Source organism: Bidens hawaiensis, unplaced genomic scaffold (genome assembly GCF_021521415.1).
Source record: "Bidens hawaiensis isolate Kalapana, Puna unplaced genomic scaffold, B.hawaiensis_p1.1 tig00005498_1, whole genome shotgun sequence".
Classification (NCBI taxonomy): Eukaryota; Viridiplantae; Streptophyta; class Magnoliopsida; order Asterales; family Asteraceae; genus Bidens; species Bidens hawaiensis.
In genome coordinates, this window is record NW_027491353.1 from 17,926 (window position 1) to 37,814 (window position 19,889).

At 36.5% G+C, this 19,889-nt stretch overlaps 1 long non-coding RNA gene across 1 annotated transcript; it reads right to left on the bottom strand.

Annotated features, from left to right (window-relative positions):
* Window positions 1-15,950: 15,950 nt before the first annotated feature.
* LOC143629968 (uncharacterized) lies at window positions 15,951-16,309 on the bottom strand. The gene is made up of 2 exons (XR_013153059.1): window positions 16,224-16,309; window positions 15,951-16,159 (listed from the first exon to the last, which is right to left on the bottom strand). It is a non-coding gene; the product is annotated as an uncharacterized LOC143629968 (long non-coding RNA).
* Window positions 16,310-19,889: the final 3,580 nt, after the last annotated feature.

Below are 19,889 nucleotides of genomic sequence, written 5' to 3' on the forward strand. Positions count from 1 at the left end.
AATTATCTGATTAATTCTCAATATAGATTCTAACTTATCCTTAAGTTAAGAGTAAACGCTAGCTCAACACATTTCAAATTCAATTTTTCTTAATAGTTCATTTGTGGTTTACACAACTCATCAACTCATTTCTTGAAAATCGTGTCATTATTAATCATAAAAGGTTTTAAGCAATAAATCCTTGTACTCAAAATTAATCAACTATTCTTCTATGGTCACTCGCATAGTAACTTCAATGCAAAATGTTGAAAGCAATCAAACCCAATCTTGTGCGTTAAGCTAATTTTTGGAAATATTGACTCATTTACCCACTGCTTATCCTCACCACCAACATTGGCAAACGCAAGTAAAAATCGTTAAGCTTTACTATTCATCGACAACCCAACCCAATCTTAGTGTCTTAAACGAGAAGATTTTACGTCAAAATTCACCTATATGATCCTTTTGTATCTACCATCATCCCATTTCAACCTATGTTCTTATAAGATACCTTCACTAAGAAAATCAACGTTTCATCGCCGTTTGTCAGATTCACACGACTGCCTTATGGCTACTATGATCACCAAATAGCTTGCAACTACTATACTAAATCGTGACACGAGTTCAGAGCCTTAACTCTAATTGTGCTGCTACATCATTTGTTCCAGACAAGACCAAAACCGAATCATCCGCTGACGCTAAAGCCGAACCAAAATATGCTTCAGTTAACAACCACAACCGTAAAGTCAATCGCCAAAATCATGTTGTTTATCAAACCAACCCTCAACCTTGACAACAACCGAATCACATTCAAAAAGGAAACCATACATCGGTATTCACCCGTCATCACCCTGCTCAATCCCTATGGCAACTATGCACAAATTTCAATCGCTATGGTCACTTTGCTAGCTTTTTCCGTACCCCGCCTAGTGCACGAGCCATCCCATAACAGCCTACCTCACATACTCAAACCGGTGTTCTTGACACCCGCACTTGTTACGATTGTGGAGACCCAAATCATCTTCGTAATATGTGTCCCCAACTTGCCCTTTTTCATCAAGTTCAAACCTATCAACCCCACATCTTTCAAGTTTCTTTAGTCAATCAAGATCCTCATTACCTAATCCAACCCTACCAAATTCCATACCCGCAAGCTCAAGTTCACCGATTATACTCTATTGGAATCCCAAATTGCGCAACCCCTTCGAGCTCAACCTATTCAAGCTATTACGAGATAACCTACCCCGACTGATCAAACTTTTATGAAGTCAATTTCTCATGGTGCTTCACGTCACATCAGCTAAGCTACTCAAGAAATCCGAAGACTTGTGCTGTGTCTCTTAGCCGATCTTAGTTATTTTGGTCTTTTCTCAGTTATGAATTAGTACCGCCTGCTTATGGCATCGAATTATTTCAGTTTGAACTAATGATCATTCGCGTATCTTATAAATAAAGTTCCTTTTATTTAAGTAGATTGCTTATTAAAGCCTGCATCTGCCTTATTTTTATCATCCCCAATCATCACAAACCATTTTATTAATCTCGACTACTAATATGTTATTCCTTTACAACTTTAAGGACTTATATTTAAATAATGTCTTAGAAACTTCTGTACTTTTTCCTAGTTTATAGTTAAACATTTAAAACTAATGTTCCTTCATGAAATAATGTTTTCAAACGCTTGGTAACCCACACGATGGGGCGAATTATGCGGACCATCCGGCGACCTAAGTAATTATGGATGCAAACATAATTACCCAAGTCCTCGCATGAATATCATGATACGTACATTCGTGTGTCATAATCCTAGAACTGATGGTAGTTTGGGATAACGGTACAATGTTGAGATGATAAGAACATGGTGGATACACACCGCTGGTACATCCTATATATAAGTGTTCTTATCGGATTGTCATTTGTAGCGTTATTTCTATTACTTTAAGTCCCGAGTTATGATAAGTTTTAGATTTTAAAGTTTTTCCTTTCGTATTACGATTAGTTTTAGATTTCAACTATTCAAAGTTCTATATTAGTTTAAATCATAAGTAAAAAAAAATTTCTTTTATGGTGTAGATATAGTATTCCTTAATTTCGGGACAAGTCGTAAGAGTCACATTAAATCCATTTTGCTCAAACTGTGCCACCATCCAATCCGACCTTCAATACCGCATCCTTGACGCACAAAACGTCTCCGTCACCGAAGGTAACTTATACGACGAGATGTCATGTGGCGCCGAACTCCAACTTGAAACCAAACGTAACGGTTTACTCTATTATTTGGACCGTTTATGGGTTTCTGATCGTGACGGTCTTCGCATGTTCATCCTTGATGAAGCGTATAAGTCACGATAGTATATTCATCCCGGTGCGGATAAAATGTATGCCGATCTGCGTTCCATGTTTTCGTGGCCGGGAATGAAGAAAGATATCGCGGTGTATGTATCTAAATGTCTCACTTGCTCTAAGGTTAAAGCCGAGCATCAAAAGCCGTTTGGTTTGCTCGAGCAACCTCTGACCCCCGTTTGGATATGGGAAGGCATAGCGCATGGATTTAGTTACTAAACTCCCCACTACTCAAAGCCGCAATGATAGTATATGGGTGATTGTTAATCGTTTGACCAAGTCGGCTTACTTCATACCGTTCCGAGAGAATTCCTCCGTAAGATAATTAGCCCGAATCTATGTCAAGAACATCATTTTCCACCATGGAACGCCGTTGACCATTATCTCCGATCGTGATGGTCGGTTTACCTCTCATTTTTGGAAATCGTTGCAAACCGCCTTGGGTACCCGTATTGATCTAAGCACCGCCTGTCACCCGCAAACTGATGGTCAATCGGAGAGAAAAATCTAAACTCTTGAAGATATGCTCCGCTCTTGCATACTAGACTTTGGTGGAAATTGGGATACTCGCTTGCCACTTTCAGAGTTTTCCTACAATAATAGTTTTCACACTAGTATTGGCATGGCACCCTTTGAAGCTCTCTATGGCCGAAAATGTCGTTCCCCAATTTGTTGGAACGAGGTTGGTGAATCGCAAATCACCGGTCCCGAGCTTGTTCAAGAAACTTCCGATCGAATCGCTCTTATTCGTCAAAATCTTCTTGCCGCTCGTAACCGACAAAAGAGCCACACCGATAAGCTCCGTAAACCTCTCGAGTTCAACGTTGGTGATCGAGTTTTTCTTAAAGTTTCTCTATGGAAAGGGGTAGTTCGTTTTGGTAAAAGGAATAAACTATCTCATTTTGTTGGCCCGTTTGAGATCGTTGAAAGGGTTGGTAGAGTTGCTTATCGTCTCGAGCTACCCGAAGAGCTATCCATTGTTCATCCAACCTTTCATGTTTTCAACCTCAAGAAGTGTTTAGCCGAGGGGAATCTCCACATACCCCTCGACGAGGTCCGAATTGATGAGTCTATGCGCGTTATCGAAAAGCCTGCTGAAATTACGGATCATATGGACGAAGAAACCAAACGTAGTCGTATTCCGTTTGTCAAAGTTCGCTGGGAATCTAAACGTGGTCCCGAATTCACTTGGGAGCGTGAAGACCGAATGATGACCAAGTACCCGCACCTCTTCTTTACGACTTAATCTCTAATTTCGGGACGAAATTTCCAAAAGTAGGGAATGCTGTAACATTTCGGGTTTTCGAATCTCTCATATTTGTAATCATTACCCGACCCGGGTTCGGGTTCAGGTAATTTATCAATAAAGTCCCATATTTGTTTGATATTTTTATTTATTTATTGTTTTTATATAATTGATTATAACTATGAGACTTGTACAAAATCAACCCCAAACTAACAATTTATTCACTTTTGCATCCAACACCATAGATCAAGGACCAAGTTGTAAATAAACATAAAAAATAATAATATATTTTTCTCCTTTCTATACCACCACCATCTACATACCCCCCCATTGCTTGGACCTCAATTTTCGTACATAATAAACGGAATTGATCACAAATCAATTGTTTACCTTAAACGCGTCACACCGACACTTTAATCTTGGTAAACGATTAACTATTGACAACCATTTTACCAAAAACGAACCGCGGCTAACAAATTTCTAAAACACTATATAAACACCATCAAAACGTAATTAAACGCACACACATCATCCTCACACCAGCGCCACCCTAAAGCCTATGCCAATTGCACCCTAGCAACAACGTAAGATCAAGATTCATTCGTGTTTTGACGCCGTGAAACCTAGGACCCGTACACATTCAATCCGTTAGATTTCTGGTAATTTTAATATGAATTTGATTCGTTTTTTAACCAAGTAACAATAACCCTAACCTAATTTGAATAAACATCAAACAATTAAAGGAATTCTATTCTTAGGGTTTGTTTTTGAATTTAGGGAAGAAGATAAAGTAGACATAGTGTATTTATATAAAACAGTGTCGTCCTTTTATCAAGTAGAGTCGCTGGACTGATAGCCAGCGCATGTTCTCTAAGGCATTGAACCGACCTGGGGCGCAGGTTCGAGTTTCCCAAGCCCGATTTTCGGGTTTATTTTATTAACAATTCTGTTTTAACAACTTTTCACAATTATTATACCTACATAACACTAAATAAACATTGTTTTGATAAACCGAACCCCAAATCAACTCTTTTCATTTCATATTCATGTGCATATATACTTGTTTAAATTTTTCATAAATAAGTCTATATAACTATATATATATTATATACATACATTTAATTTATAAGATAAATATATATATATATATATATAAATAATAATTCTTTTTACGACTCTCGCTGAAGAACCAAATTACATTAGATATTCAAAATTTTCCGTTTAACTTTTTGCTAATATATACCTATATTATTCTTAATGTCTACCTTACTTATGTAAATATTAAACATAAAAGTAATAATAAGAATGATAATAATAATAATAGTAATAATAATAATAACGTTAATGATAATAATCACAACCATAATAATATGAGAATAAGAATAATAACCCATCAAGACTTGCTCCATACAGGTGATCACCCAGATCCTATGTTTGCTGAAAAAGTAGTTGAGTGTTACTTTGCACTACGTGAATATCGACCTTCGGCCACACATGTGGTCTGGGCGATTTGCCACACTTCGGCTTAAATGTGTGGCTAAAAGGTCTTTGACCATGTTTGAAAACCTTCCAGAATGTTTTGGCCACACATATTATTCTTCATGTGACCATTCTATACCTACTCAGGTACTTTTGGCTACACTTTGAAAAAAACTGTGACAAAAACTAGCCACATTATAAAAACGTGTGGCGAAATGTGACCTACAGTCATAGTTTGTTTGATCTTTGATACATGTGACCAAAAACACATGCATTAGCCACAAACTGTGACATTTAACTAGCCACATGTTTTAATAGTGTGGCCAAATGTGACAAACGGCTACTGTATTGATAAGTGATGTGTCTAAAAGGTTAAAGATATAGCCACTTATATTACGTTGTGTGACCTAATGTCACATTTTCTAGCCACATTTTTAATAAAGTGGCGAAATATGACGAACAACCATTGTATTTATTAGTAATGTGGCTAAAACGCTTAAAATATATGGCCACTTATACGAGGTTGTGTGACCAAAGAGTAGTTTACTTTTATTTTTCCTAAGTTTTTTATTGTCACGGATACACTTATTATGTGTGGCTATAAGTGATAAATTGTCACACTTAAATATTTTTAAGTGTGTCCAAATGTAATTAATGGCCACTTATACGAGGTTGTGTGACCAAAGAGTAGTTTACTTTTATTTTTTCTAAGTTTTTTATTGTCACGGATACACTTATTATGTGTGGCTATAAGTGATAAATTGTCACACTTAAATATTTTTAAGTGTGTCAAAATGTAATTAATGGCCACTTATACGAGGTTGTGTGACCAAAGAGTATCTTAGTTTTATTTTTTATAAGTTTTTTATTGTCACAGATACACTTATTATGTGTGGCTATAAGTTAGAAATGGTCACACTTAAATATTTTTAAGTGTGTCTAAATGTAATTAATGGCCACTTATACGAGGTTGTGTGACCAAAGAGTATGTTAGTTTTATTTTTTCTAAGTTTTTTATTGTCACAGATACACTTATTATGTGTGACTATAAGTGATAAACGGTCACACTAAAATATGTTTAAGCGTGTCAAAAACATAATTAATGGCCACACGTTGATTTGACGAGTGGCGACGTCATCATTGCCTTTACAGTTTCTTGTGCCGCCAAATTCAAATTGTCAGGGAGATGTAGCGCCAGGTTACGATGGTGTTTAAATACCAGTCACAGTCACAATCAAAATCCACAATCACAATCACAATCCACCTTTCTTCCGATTATAATTTCCGATAATAGCTTCAACATGGGTCGAACGTGCACCGGGTGCTCATGCCCCCATCTACTACGACCCCACATTTTTCACCATACGATTCCACTTTTCTTCCGACGCTGTCCGGAGGAATCGAAGGGTGAGGTATGTGGACTATGTCCACCCTCACACCTTCACGTACCAACAACTTAAACAATTGGTTAGGTGGCTTGGGTACACAACTGCTGATTATTTTAGCATTGATATGGTAGTGCCGGGAATCGAGGTGGCCTACATCGAGTTGAACGACTTGGAGGACTTCAAGGCGGTGTCCGTTTATGAAGCATTCCGTAGTCAGGTGAACCTTCGCCTCCAAAGGCTTAGGGACTCCACCTATACCTCGGATGGCATGTACGAGAGGATCATGCCCTCTCATACTCCAGAAGAGAATCCGGATGTAGATTCGGATACAGAATCTATAGGGAGGTCTACGATGGATTTCGATGTAGATTCTGAGACGGAGTCGGATGCTAGGAGCTAGTTAGTTTTATGTAATTTGGTTTTCTATATTAATGTAAATGTTATTATTGTAAATATTATATTTTGGTATTAATATGTTATGTGATTTGATTAATCATATTAATTTTTTTTAATACATAATCACTTATATTATGTGAATGTTATTATTGTAAATGTTATTATTAACTGTAAAGCGTGGAGCGTTTTCAAAGCGTGATATATATAACTGGTGGCTGAAATTTAATGACTGGTTTTTTTAATACCTCATCACTTATATTATGTGAATGTTATTATTGTAAATGTTATTATTAACTGCAGAGCGTGGAGCGTTTCCAAAGCGTGATATTATTAACTAGGAGTTATTATTGTAAATGTTATTAATTATTAACTGCAAATGTTATTATTATATTTTGGTTTATGCGTATGTATAGTGTATTGGATGTAGTTTTTTTAATTAACTTTAAAATAGATGTTAGTGTGATTGAATAACAAAATAGACCTAAAATTTAATTTTTGGTAGTTGAGACAGTAATTTATTGTAGTTCAGTTGATTTGTAGCGTATCTAGTAAGATATACTAGTTTTTTTATTTTAATTAACTTGAATGTAGGCTATTATTACATAAATATATTTCCAAGATTTTTAACAGGTATTAAAAGCGTACAAAGTGTGTGATTTACTAGTTTTTTTTTATTTTAATTAACTTGAATGTAGGCTATCATTACATAAATATATTTCCAAGATTTTGGACAGGTAGTAGGTATAAATGTAATTAATTTCCAAAAATAATTAGCTTCTGTGCGTTTCCAAAGCGTGTGGAAACCATTTTGACAGGTAGTATGCAGTTATTGTGTGTTATACACTCAACAACCAACTATATAACAACAAAGACTTTAATGACTGCAATAAAACTGGTGACTGAAATTTATTACACTTCTATATATGTTATGTGAATTCCAAAATTGGCCAAGTAGAAAAAATATAAGGTTTCCACAGATCTTAAACTTCCCAAAGATCTTAGATTTTGATAAAATCATTTCCAAAACTCAATGCCATCACCAAATCTTAAATCTAAGGTTACTGGTGATGGCATTGAGTTTGGAAGTGGTTTTTCAAAACTGAATTTTATTTGTTCAAAGGCTTCTTCAAAGTCTGGAGGGTACAATTTTGGTATGCAGGTTAGTGAAAAGAAGGGCATAATGGTCTTTTTTTTATAAAATGAGTTGATAATATTTTGCAGGAAGCCAGCTGTTGAAAAGTATGTTGAAACATAACCAAATAGAGGTTGTGCAAGAAACAAAACCATCAGACGAGAAATGATGACTGTCACCGAACACCCTAGACAACATGATGCATTTTTGGGTTTTCTTTGTATTAATGTAACTTTGATATAGCACGAGTCAGTTATGAGTGTAATGACTTTATTGATCTTACTATGGTACACTACAAGTCAATTGTGACTTTTATCGATGTAACATGATGTATGTTTGAACTTGACACCAATTGACCAAAATAGCCAGAAGATGAAATGAATTCAACAAACCGGCCTGTACGTATAAGTAGTAATAGTATTAAAAACAACCAATATTTCTTTAGTTTGAATTAATAAGTACAAAGTAAAGAATGGTGATATCATGTATCACAACTATATTTAAACATTATTTACATCTAACTAGCCGAACGAACACAACTGCTGGGTCGACAACCCGGACATCGGTGTCAATCTCCATTACGAATAGTTGTAGGCTTTTTCCCGGGCCTTCAGTAATCATCCGGGGACTCATTACGAAGCAGTTGATTTGGTTGTACAAGTGGCAATGTATTACCCTCATGAGGGAAAGTTACCGTACTAAATTCCTCATTGACCTCGTCATACGAATGCCTATAATTCTTGGGTGGAGTCATGAGGACAACATGCTTTTTTCTATCCAGCTGATCTTGAACATAAAACACCTAGCGTGCTTGCGAGGCCAATATGAACGGATCATCCTTGTGGCCAAATTTGTTTAGGTCGACCGACGTGTAACCAAGAATATCATGTTTGACATGTTTACGGTCAACCCATTGGCACATGAAGACAGGAATACTTTTAGTATGATAATCTAGGACCCATATCTCTTGCAAAACCCCAAAATAAAAGTTTTGTCCATACGTCACCATGTCTTTTTTGATGTGCATGTCATCCGCCTCTACACCAACCCCGCTGTTCTGGTAAACTCTACCATCATGAGATTTTGTATGAAATTCAAAATCGTTGATGTCGTACGAGTCGTATTTGTAAACGTTGCGGTGTGCTCAGTGTGCAATCCACTTTACGGTTTCCGATACAGAACCCGGGGAGCCCGCTAGCTCTCTTTCATCCTGAATTTCATTACAAGGATTAGATTCTTCACCTACATTGCAGAAACTATAAAAGAATTTTAAAAATTATTGAAGACTTAATAAATTGACCTACCTTGTCGCGTAACCAGTCACCAAACTTTAAAGTATGCTCCTTCTCCAGCAATGCTTGTCGTTTACCAGGTATTTGGTTTTTCAAAGAGGTCTTGTGTTATCTGCAAGTAAGAGTATAATATATTGCGAATTAATATATATACATACATACATATTTATATATATATATATATATGTATATATTAATTTTGGGTGCGTTTGCTTAGCGTTTTAGGTTTTTAGCTTTGTTTTTTGCCTTTGAACGTCTCGCGTAACTACCGTAAGTTAAGGCATTAGTGTACAGTAACTGCACCCTACATATATATTTATATATAGATAATATAGAGTATATATGTTAGTAATACTTACTCGATATACGGTGCTATTTCATGCGTATTCTGCAGCACATAGAAATGTGCTCTCTTGAAAAGATCAGGAGAAACTTCAACTGATTTAACGCCTGTGACAGGAATTGTCTCCCCATTATCATCATGCTTATCATGTGGAATACCAACAATACTCTTGATGTTTTTTTGGTATTCGCTCAGAAACTCGATTGTTTCTTCCGCAATGTTCTCCTCAGCAATGCACCCTTCTGGATAAGTTTTGTTTCGCACATGCCCTGTGATAACCTTCATACACCTTTCAAAGGTATACATCCAACGAAAGCATGGTGGCCGCACATAATTTTATCTCTCTTACAAGGTGCACTGTTAAGTGAACCATGGCATCAAAAAATGATGGTGGAAAGTACTTCTCTAGCAGGCACAGTGTAACTATTTGCTCTTCCTGCATCTTATCAAGCTCTTCTACAATGATTTATTTGCTACAAATTGACTTGAAAAAAAAAAACAAAGCCTGATTATAGCATTTCTCATTGGTTCTGGCATGATGGACCGTATTGCAAGGGGCAGAAACTGTTGCATAAGCATGTGATAATCATGTGATTTAAGGCCTTGTAGCTTCCTTTCTTTAAGATTCACCAAACTAGAGAAGTTAGAACAATACCCTAGTGGAGCCTTCAATTTATACAGTGTTTCAAGAAACATGTCTTTTTCTTGCGCTGATAATGTGAGGCATGCTGCAGGCAGTTCTGTATTGTTGCCTTTTGCTTTCGGTTGCAACTCCTTTTTAATCCCTAAAAACTCCAAATCCTTTCTAGCTGCAATCCGTCTTTTTGTCCTACCGGGAATGTTCAGCAACGTCTTTGTTTGTTTTCTGAAAGGGTGGTCATGTGATAAATACCTTCTGTGGGCAGCATAACTCTGCTTCTTTGTGTGATAAAGTCGAACACACTGTCGCCCCGACACACCACACAACCTTTGAATCCACTGTAAGGGCAACCACATAGTGTACCAAGAGCAGGGTAATCATTAATCGTCCATAACACTACTACACGTAGTGTAAAAATTTCTTGTTTATATGTATCATATGTTGGCTCCCCAACCTCAAATAAAGATGCTAGATCGTCAATTAAAGGTTGTAAAAACACATCAATATTGTTTCCTGGCACTCCGGATATTAATAAGGAAAGCATGATGAATTTTCTTTTCATACACATCCATGGCGGAAGGTTGTAAATGACTGCTAAAACAAGCTAGGCATTGTGGTTTCTGTTGCCTCATGTACGTCGACCCCATTAGTTCAAATCCCTAGACGAAGATTTCTTGGATTGCTTCCAATGGTATCGGAGTACCTGTCATCTATGGCTTTCCATGCTGGTGAATCTGATGGGTGGCGTAAAACACCGGGTTTGTTGGTACTCGTGGCGTGCCATGTTAAATTCTCTGCTGTGGTTTTTGATTGAAAGAGGCGCTTGAATCGTGGAATAATGGGAAAGTACCACAGTACCTTAGCGGGCGTGTTTATGTAAGTTTTGTTAGTCTTCTCATCCACCTTCCACCTTGACTTGTTACAAACTGGACATGCTTCCAAATCCTTGTAATCCTTATAGTAAATAATGCAGTCATTGATACACACATGTATCTTTTCGTATCCTGAGCCCATTGCCTTCATCATCCTTTTTCCCTCATACATATTATTTACCATTTCGTTATCTGCAGGTAGCATCTTTTTCAACAATTTCAGAAGTTCATCAACGAACTTATGAGATACCCCGTGCTTGCTCTTCAAGTTGAGTAGTTGTACTAATGCAGACAACTTGGTGAAGTCAAGACATCCTTTATATAGGGGCTTCTCAGCGTCAACAAGTAGTTGTAGAAACTATTGATACTTCTTGTCGCCTTTGAAATTGTCTTTTGTAGCATTTACCATTTCTACAGTTTCACAGAAGACTAGAGATCTTCATAAGTCCATATCATAACAAGTATCTTAAAGTACATAGCATGAAATCATTCAAACTTTTTGTTGCCTTTTCTTAAGTTCATCAATCAACTCTTCTCCGGTTAAACGAGTGTCGTCATTTTCATGGAATAGCAGTGCATTCTTGATAAGAGTATTTCTGTGTTGGTTTGTATCCGAGAGGAGGATTTTGCACAAATACTTTAACCTCAACCCTTTTAGCTATCTTTGTTGTTCAGGGCCTTCCTTTTGGAGATTACCACCCCATGGTCTCTTCCCATCATATTTCTCCATGTGTCTCATAGCAAAAATACCACAATCTATTCCATTACTTTTTGTTCTCCATCTCAACTTCAGTCTATTGATTGTTGCTACTTGGATTTGCTGAGTAATGGGGTGTTTGATTGTTTTAAGATACATGTAAAAAACGTTTCTCTACACAAAATAGAAAGCAATTTAAGTATTTTGACAATTTTTATAACAGGTATGTATGTTTTTTGGGTTAAAGGTATATATGTTTACCAGTATATCAGGAGTCTTTCCGTATCTTTCTTCAAAGTTCTCTCTAATTGCTTTTGATTTGTCTTCTAAGCTTTTAAACTTTGCATCAGCTGGTATTTCTTGATTTGAACTGTTGTCAAGTAATTCTATCACTCCTGTTTGAAGATTGAAGGTAACCACAAAGAAATGATCGCGTTGTACTATTGGCACGAGCATTATAGCAACCTCCTTGAGTGATAGAATTCCACTCATTGCCATTTCTCTTTCGATATTGTCTGAAAACACATCTAGTCTTTCTTTGTCTGTGAAACCCCTTGACTCAGAATAATGGTCACTTGTCTGTATAATAATTAAAATGCAGATGATTAAAGCGTTTATTGTGCGTTTTCTAATAGTGCAAACAAAATAGATTAATTTGTACCAGCACATTGCTTGAAGCAAAGAATCTGAATGGTGATGCTGCAGATTTTTTCTTTTCTTCATCGTTCATTACATAGCTGAATGCATCCATTGCATTGGCGGCTATATAAATGCCAGGACAGAAGCTTTCACAGACCACCTTGAACGATTCTGTGTGAGTGGACTTGTAGACCTCCTCCCAAATGTCTCCAAGACAAAAAAATATATACTCCGAAATTATTTCTTCATCTTCCGTGACACCAGCGGATACGTCAACCTCTCTCAGAAGATTTAGAGAGTTCAGTGTATCCGGGCTATCACTTGTTGACAATCCGGTGTCAAATGTTAAACATAAAACAACTCACATTAATTTGACTGAAAATAATTGTAACTATAATTAAATACCTTCAACCCCTTTTGGTTTTTATTTATAATTAAATACCCTCTTTTAATGTCGCAAGCACTGTATTAACAACTTCATCAATATCTGTGCATGAGACATTGTTTTCTTGACCTGCATCACCTGCATCATTTTTTATGACAGCCAAAGACGTAATATGTTCAACTGTGAATATAATTAAGCTGGTATATAATTAAGCTGGTACATATATGATATACCTTTCTAAGCAGCCACTGGACCACCAACACCAACATCTGAATCAACTGCATCACACAGATGTAATAAGTTTAAAATAACAGTATAAGTGTTTTAAGAGCGTTTTAATTATACTAATAATTAATTTAGCCCAAATACCTTTCTGAGCAGCCACTGGACCACCAACACCAACATCTGAATCAACTGCATCACACAGATGTAATAAGTTTAAAATAACAAAAGAAGTGTTTTAAGAGCGTTTTAATTATAATAATAATTAATTTAGCCCAAATACCTTTCTGAGCAGCCACTGGACCACCAACACCAACATCTGAATCTTGTGTTTTAGGGACCACATTATTAGTGAATCTGTTTTCCCATTCACAACATCTAGCAAAGATATTCTCATTTGATGGATGTCTATCCTTTCCTTGACGGACCAACTCGTTGATCTCGGAGCAAATTTTATCAAATTTCTTCAACTTGTTATCCATTGCCTTATTCCAAGACTATAAAAGAAAATATAGTTATTGTTAATTCAAGAACATTTTCAATTTATCCCAGCCAGTTGTAATGGAGTTAAATAATAGTCAACAAGCACGATAGGCATTTGCAAACTTAAAGGTGAATAATTGCTTACATAATCATTCAAATCTTGTTCAGCTGTTTGATCGACATTATCTGTTTCAGATGCACTTTGACCATCTATTTTTTAATTACATATAATGTTGTATTAAATAAAATGCATGTAGAGATAAGAGATATGAGAGTTTTTTAGAAGAAAATAACAAGTTTAATACCATGTTCTTGTTTCTCTTCAGTTGCAGTGTTTTCTTCAACTCCAGGTTTACCGGCAGCACTAACCGTCACAGCAGCGGTAGCAGCAGCAGCCGCAGCAGCAGTCTCATCAAGTCTCTTCCTGGCAGCACAAACTGTCACAGCAGCAGTATCAGCAACAACAGCATCAGCAGTCTCATCAAGGCCCTTCCCGACAGCACTAACGGTCACAGCAGCAGCAGCCGCATCAATCCCTTTCCCGTCAACACTAAACGTCACAGCAGCAGCAGCAGCAACAACCTCAGTAGCATCTTCTTCTAAGGGAGGACCATTATTCTCCAAGTATTTTTCCATCTTATTAAGAGTAGTTGTTGTTATGTAGTTGACTACAGGCGTGGTGACGGGAGTCCCAAATGGACCATATTTTTTTCTGGTATTCATGCGTGTAAAGCATCACAAGGAAGGTCATCGGACCGTTGTATTGATCGTTGATACCTCTCCATTCTTCCTTTGTCATTTTCAAGTTTTCAATAACATAGCTGCACCAGTTCATATTTGGAATATCCGAGGTTTTATGAATTGCGGAGATGAATCGTTGATTGACTGTTGTTGATTTTGTCAAAAATCCTATACAGGTGTTGACCAACACAAGGAAATTAATCTTAAACAGTTCACCAACTCTTTGATCCGCGGCCAGTTTGTCTTTCACATGCTTTATACTTATTCTTGCATTTGTCGGGAATTGATTTTTGAACAAATCTGTAGTAACATCTCCCCCCAATCTTGGTCTACTCTTGCTTAAAACAGGAATCTTACCCATTGGTATCCCTAACACTTCATGTACTTTTTGTGGTGTTATCTTAATAACACCGCTCCCAGTGTTCAATTCATTTAAACGGTTATTATAGTTCATGAGCAACCAATATCCCAAAGTTGTTAGAGTTTGGCTTACTTGAAGTCTTAACATTGACCCGAAACCCATTTCTTCTACGCAAGTTTTTTGGGCAATGGTCATTGCCTTCACTGCATCAACAATATTAATAGGTGCACACCTATTCATCAATTTTTTGTCTACAAATTCAACAAAAGGTTGTCCCCTCTCGGCTGGCTTCTTTTCTTTAATGGCTCTCTTTTTCGGGCGCTGAAAGTCCGGGCCAGAGGTGCTGTGTTCCACCTGTTTCCTCTTTGACAACAACTTGTCGATTTTTGTGTCAAGGTCTGAATCAGAGACTGCTTCTACAACATGTTTTGTTTTCCCCACCGGAGCAACTTTTTAGTCTTCCTTTTATCAGTCTTGTTTTTTCGACAACTGAATCACATACATACAATAAAACACGGGGGTAGGGGATAACAACACGAATCACAAAACATAAAACACTTATCAAACATCACAATGATAAATTCTCATACCAAAGCCATAACATGCTAATCATACGCATATAACATGCTTTAATATTATACATAGATTTAAAAAAACAAGGATATGTATTACAATAACAACACGCTTATCAAACGCATTAATACATAAGAAGATTCAAACAAATGCTTACATTTTAAGATTAAGTAAACCTAAAACGCTAAAAAAATCATAAAGTAACACCTATTCCATCTTCATTCTGAGACCTATCGTGCTTTTGCTTCGTCCTTGGTTCCGTTCCAGAAGTAGATGAGTTAGGGTTCTTCATTTTGGTTCCGTTCCAGAATAATTAAACCACTCGAGCTTGTGCTAGTGCTTCACAGTAGAAACGAATCGTCGACGGTTTTTAGGAATTTTGACTTACTTATCCACGTTCCAGAAGTAGATGAGTGACTTACGAGGGTAGTTATTTGACCCTTTTAAAAGAAGGCGCGTGCTTTTAAATTTTAATCATACGGTTAGTATTTTATAGTAGCAATATATATATATATATATATATATATAATATTAGTGGGTGGTGGTGGGTTCAGGTGGTCATGATGGTGGTGGACGGTGGCGGAGGTGCGGTGGTTCGTGGTGGCGGATGTGTGGTGGTGGGTGGTGGCGGATGTCGGTGGTGGTGGTGGTGGTGGGTGGGTGGTGGTGGTGGTGGTGGGTAGTGGGTGGTGGTGGTGGATGGGTATAAATAAATGTATATATATATTTATATATAATATTAGTGGGTGGTGATGGTGTGGTGGGTGGTTGTGGTGGGTGGTGGTGGAGTGTGGTTAGTGGTTGGTGCTGGGGGTCGTTGTGGCGAATGTGGGCGGTGGTGTGTAGTATGATTGCGGATATGTAATACATGAGACAATGACAGTGCTATCCCGTATGATAACCATGATGATTGGCCCAATTATGACGAGACGATGCTAATATAACTACCTGGGTTGGTGGTGGTTATCATATTGATGCTGCTAACCTATATATACGGTTTGCTTACGCCAACCCATACGATGGCGATTGTAGCTCGTACGAAGAGAATGACGTCTATGATGATGATCACACACATATATGACGAGTACCAATTATATGTACCTATATGACAATACGCCACACAGGAGCGCGCGCGCGCGCACACACACACACACACACACATATATATATGTTGATGATGATGGTGACACCGATGTTTAATGACATGTAACCCGTATGATCGACGACGACCATGATAACGTATACGATGGTCATACTTATGGTAGCATGTACGACTGATGATGTCATTTAATGACGACAACAATTCATAAGATGGTGCCGACAGTGATCGCTAATATTGGGCATTTTGTTTACGATAACTTATACGATGCTGACTACATCCCGTACATGGCAATCGGATGATGATGATGATGCTGATGATGATGATGGAGATATGTGAAGACGATGACGACACTGATAGCGAGATATATGTTACCCGTATGATCAACGCCGACTACGATAGCCTATATAATGACCACGTTGATTACCCGCACGTCTGATGATGATGCCGTTTCATGGTGATGGTGATCGATGATTATGATGATGATAACCACTATAATACATGATAACGATGATAACTTTATGATGTTGATCATCATCATAACACATATGGTGATGATGATAACCTAGAAGATGATAATGATACAAAACTACATATGATAATGATAACACTAGAATGTTATGAGCCTCTCTATTACGAAGTTGTAAATCTTATCCTATAATCTTACTAACAGTTAAGATAATACTTCAATAATGGATAAAATTTCAAATTTATTTAAAAAATACGATTTATTAAACGAACTCAACTTTTAACGAAATTTAATACCGGAATGTTAGTAAAAAAAAACTAAAAGTAAGACTATGTTTTTATACTATTTTTTTAAAAAGTTATAAAACAAAAAACCAAAATATATAAATAATTAAATGTGTAGAAATAAATAAAACCAAAATTCAAAACCCTTTTAACTTCAAAACCCTAAATTGACTTCTACTTCGCTTTACTGTAATTCGTAGACATCGCTTATCCTGGTAAGAACATAAAAATGCCACATCTCAATAATGGAGTTAAGTTTCTGGTAGATATCGACAGTGATTCCATGAGTAGGATGGTATGTTAATGTTATCTGGTTAATTTTTTTTTATGAAACATTTTACAGTTTTGCAACATATACATTCTAAGAACATTTTTTGTGTTACTTATAGCTCATTCCTAAAGTTGTTCAACCAATGTTTGCTGACATGAAATCGAATACTGACTGTTGTTTGATTTATGATCAAAGTGGTAGAATATTTTCTGTTGTTATAATTAAAGTACTTGATGGCTTTTATTTTGGAACTAGTTGGACTGAATTAATCAGAGAATGTTGTATACAAGTTGGAACATATGTTGTTTTTGAGCTTAAATCAAGATCTATGTTGAATATGTTTACTTTCAAAAGAAACGTAAATGATCAATCCGGTACTATGATATGTATTCCAGTCAGAAACCGACATGTCCATTACTTGGTAAGTTTTTAATTTCTGTTTTTAATGATTGTTTCCAAATTCAAATGTGTTTTAATTAACATGTTTAATAGGATTTCCTTGAGTGGTATGTGATTCAAGAATTTGGTGACAATTACATGAATTCTCTTTTCGAGCTTATTTCTCCAGATAGATATATGTTTAAAGTTTCATGTCTTTGGGATGGAATGGGTTGTAGGCTAGAGGATGGATGGATTTAGGTTTTTAAACAAACCAACTTGAAAGGTGGTTCGTTTGTTGTGTTTGAAATCATATCAGATAAGACATTTCATATTAATGTCTTTCATGAAGATGGCATAGAATTTATCCTTCCTGGTCCAAATCAGCTGTTTCTCAACTATCAATTAAGCAATCAAGGTAGTTCCTCCCAAAACCCAATTCATCTTGATGAGCAAGATGATGACTCTAAAATCGTCTTCCACGTGAACGTCACCAAGAAATTGGTAAATTGAATTTTTAAATTTCTTTTTTATTTACAAGTATATTTGAAATTTGCTTTTCACAACGTCTTCCGTGTCACATTGCCACCAAGATTGATGCCTATGATGGAATGCCAATCACTTTTGTCAATCCTGAAGGTCGTAAAAAAAATGAGACTTCATGGTGAACTGTCGGACCTGAAATTCAGATATCGGTTACCAAAATGGAAAAAATTCAAGGTGGAAAATGAAATACAGATTGGTGTAAGTGCAGATTTGAATATGACTTCAATGAAGCTACGTTGTTAGTTTCAAAAGTTGATCAGTGATTTGGTGATGTTTGGAACATTTGGGAAATATTTGGTGACGTGTTTGGTGAATTTTGGAACATTTATGATTTGGTTGGTTATTTGTATATGTATGGTTGTATTAATACACTTTTTAGTTTATTGTGTTGAATGTTGGTTGGTTAGCTTTTAAATGCTTTAATTTTATAGTTTCTTTTATCATCTATTTTGTTATTCACTCTTATTTTGTTTCATGGAATGTATTGTAATGGTGCCTTTTGTTTGAAAACTTTTAATGAATGGTAATTATGGTTAAATCTAAAAATAAAACAAAAAACACTTTGTTAAAAAACACTATTACGCTTGTAACACGCTAATATACATTTGTTAAAAAATACTATTACGCTTGTAACACGCTAATATACATAAACATATATAAATATCCTAATACGCAATACACGCTTATCCAACCATCTTCTGTCAAAGTGCCTATTTTCAACCACAGGTTCTCTGCCATAAAAACTTTGTCAATAATCTATTGGTTCTTAATTAAAAGGGAGGCAAAACTCAAAAAGCTCCAAAATATTGGCTCCAAATATTCAAAAACTCCAAATTACATTTAACACTCAAAAAATCAAATTACACTCCAAATTATTAAAAATTTTCCACTCCACAAATCGGCCGACAGTGATTTATACTCCAAATTATTAAAAAACAATCGAAGATGAAGCTTATAGATGAAAGAATCGAAGAACATGTTTTATACTCCGATGAGGAAGCCAACTACGACGACGACTCTCAATCAGACGACACTAAAGGCTACTCCAGCAAGGAAGCCAACGACGACGACGGTCAAGCAGACGAGGTTATAGGGACGATGGTTATCGAACCCCTCAACAGTTTGGAGGCTATCGAACCCCTCAAGAGTTTTGCTACTACGAAAAAACCTACAATGGGGTTGACGAGGTTACCTAAGCTGCGTACCCAATATGCAAACTCTGGTGGTGTCAAACTGGCAGTGGAGTTTGATAATCTGGGTAGGTTCACTGGCCAAAACAGATCAAAGTTTGCAAGTTTTTTAGGGGATGTTGTAAGGGAAATAGTTGGCTTGAGACATTTAAGTTGGAGGGAGGTCACAAAGGAGCTTAGAGATAAACTGTGGGAACAAATAACGGTTATTCTTAATTTTTATTTGTGCATTTTATATTTTGAGAAGTAATTTACCTTTATTGTATTATATTATGCAGAAATATTTTGAGATTGAGGCGTCTCACAGGCCTTCTGTGATGAATCGACTCGAACACCTTCTTCGGGATTTCAGAAGAAAAATGTATGCCAAATACATTATGCCGAACATCGGTAAACCTCTGAAGCTGAAGGCGATACCCTAGGGACACAGGACGATGATTA